A 2,918-nucleotide genomic window follows, 5' to 3' on the forward strand; every position below is an offset into this window, starting at 1 on the left:
ACCAGGCTCTTGGAAGGATATGATAGCAGCATGGTGCATTTAGGAATTCTGCAAGTGTTCAGGGCGGCAGTGGTGTAGCTAGAAGGGGTGCAAAGCACTAAGTTTTGCAGGGAGCTTCACCACAGCATACAAGCAGCCCCCCCCTTCAGAGCCGTTCTGGACAGTGGATGCAAAATGGCTCTGAAGGGGAGAGGCTGCTTGCACGCTGCGGTGAGGCTCCCTGCAAAACTTAGTGCTTTGCACCCCCTCTAGCTACGCCACTGCAGGGAGGAAGAATGCTATTTCAATTCCAAAGCCATTTGCAACCCTCCCATCACATGCTCTGGTTACACCTTGGCCATTAAGCCCCAAAGCACCTGGCATGCAAAACCTGCCCCCTTTGGGCCTGAAGACCCTCATCTTCTGAAGTAGGTTGGGTCCGATTAATTCCCTTCTGGCTTCCTGTATGTTTCACTGGTTAGTACAGCCCACACTAAAGAAGAGGTGAGGATGACCCCACCCTCCTTAACCCATTTCCGCCCACCCTACAGGTGTACACATTTCATCCCTGTTGCGTGTATGCAACGTTGGGCAGAAATGGCTTAAGCGTGCCTTGTTCAGTAGGAATTGCTTTGGTGCACCTGGCCAGGGATCATTCTTTTTTGGAGAACCTGTCCCTGATAAATCACATCCCTGTGTTGTCCCAATTTTTTTGTCCATGGTGAAAGGCAATTTCCCACGAGTGGAATTTGAGTAAGCTAGCCGGGAGGATGAAATAGGGTGCTTACAAGCAGGCCAACTCTGCAATCATGAGAGATCCTCAAAGGTGAGAGTCATCCTGGTGAAAAAGCATGAAAGTAAATGGAAAGCGAACAGGCAACTTATTAAGCACCTGTGTAAGGTGATCAGCAGGAGGGCAAGGAGGCTAGATGCCACCATCCCCCCTTCCTCAAACAAAAACATATGGAGTAGGATTTAGCTTTCCAAGTAAACAAGTAATGAAGAAAGCCAAACCAATCAAGGAATAACTAGTTATGAAGGTAGAAAGCCATCAAGGAGGTGGGTACTTTTGAGATAGGTCATAGGTATGGCACTGCACAGAATGCCATACCTAAGAACATAAGAACATAAGAACATAAGAACAGCCCCACTGGATCAGGCCATAGGCCCATCTAGTCCAGCTTCCTGTATCTCACAGCGGCCTACCAAATGCCCCAGGGAGCACACCAGATAACAAGAGACCTCATCCTGGTGCTCTCCCCTACATCTGGCATTCTGACTTAACCCATTCCTAAAATCAGGAGGTTGCGCATACACATCATGGCTTGTACCCCATAATGGATTTTTCCTCCAGAAACTCGTCCAATCCCCTTTTAAAGGCGTCTAGGCTAGACGCCAGCACCACATCCTGTGGCAAGGAGTTCCACAGACTGACCACGCGCTGAGTAAAGAAATATTTTCTTTTGTCTGTCCTAACCCGCCCAACACTCAATTTTAGTGGATGTCCCCTGGTTCTGGTATTATGTGAGAGTGTAAAGAGCATCTCCCTATCCACTCTGTCCATCCCCTGCATGATTTTGTATGTCTCAATCATGTCCCCCCTCAAGCGTCTCTTTTCTAGGCTGAAGAGGCCCAAACGCCGTAGCCTTTCCTCATAAGGAAGGTGCCCCAGCCCCGTAATCATCTTAGTCGCTCTCTTTTGCACCTTTTCCATTTCCACTATGTCTTTTTTGAGATGCGGCGACCAGAACTGGACACAATACTCCAGGTGTGGCCTTACCATCGATTTGTACAACGGCATTATAATACTAACCGTTTTGTTCTCAATACCCTTCCTAATGATCCCAAGCATAGAATTGGCCTTCTTCACTGCCGCCGCACATTGGGTCGACACTTTCATCGACCTGTCCACCACCACCCCAAGATCTCTCTCCTGATCTGTCACAGACAGCTCAGAACCCATCAGCCTATATCTAAAGTTTTGATTTTTTGCCCCAATGTGCATGACTTTACACTTACTGACATTGAAGCGCATCTGCCATTTTGCTGCCCATTCTGCCAGTCTGGAGAGATCCTTCTGGAGCTCCTCACAATCACTTCTGGTCTTTACCACTCGGAAAAGTTTGGTGTCGTCTGCAAACTTAGCCACTTCACTGCTCAACCCTGTTTCCAGGTCATTTATGAAGAGGTTGAAAAGCACCGGTCCCAGGACAGATCCTTGGGGCACACCGCTTTTCACCTCTCTCCACTGTGAAAATTGCCCATTGACACCCACTCTCTGCTTCCTGGCCTCCAACCAGTTCTCAATCCACGAGAGGACCTGTCCTCTAATTCCCTGACTGTGGAGTTTTTTCAGTAGCCTTTGGTGAGGGACCGTGTCAAACGCCTTCTGAAAGTCCAGATATATAATGTCCACGGGTTCTCCCGCATCCACATGCCTGTTGACCTTTTCAAAGAATTCTATAAGGTTCGTGAGGCAAGACTTACCCTTACAGAAGCCATGCTGACTCTCCCTCAGCAAGGCCTGTTCGTCTATGTGTTTTGAGATCCTATCTTTGATGAGGCATTCCACCATCTTACCCGGTATGGATGTTAGGCTGACCGGCCTATAGTTTCCCGGGTCCCCCCTCTTTCCCTTTTTAAAAATAGGCGTGACATTTGCTATCCTCCAATCTTCTGGTACCGTGGCCGTTTTGAGGGACAAGTTGCATACCTTAGTCAAGAGATCTGCAACTTCATTCTTCAATTCCTTAATAACCCTTGGGTGGATGCCATCAGGGCCCGGTGACTTATTGATCTTTAATTTATCAATCAGGTCTGAAACATCTTCTCTTTTAACCTCTATCTGACTTAACTCCTCGGTTAGGAGGGGCCGTTCGGGTAGCGGTATCTGCCCGAGGTCTTCTGCCGTGAAGACAGATGCAAAGAACTCATTTAAT

This window comes from Tiliqua scincoides, chromosome 3 (assembly GCF_035046505.1).
Source record: "Tiliqua scincoides isolate rTilSci1 chromosome 3, rTilSci1.hap2, whole genome shotgun sequence".
Lineage (NCBI taxonomy): Eukaryota > Metazoa > Chordata > Lepidosauria > Squamata > Scincidae > Tiliqua > Tiliqua scincoides.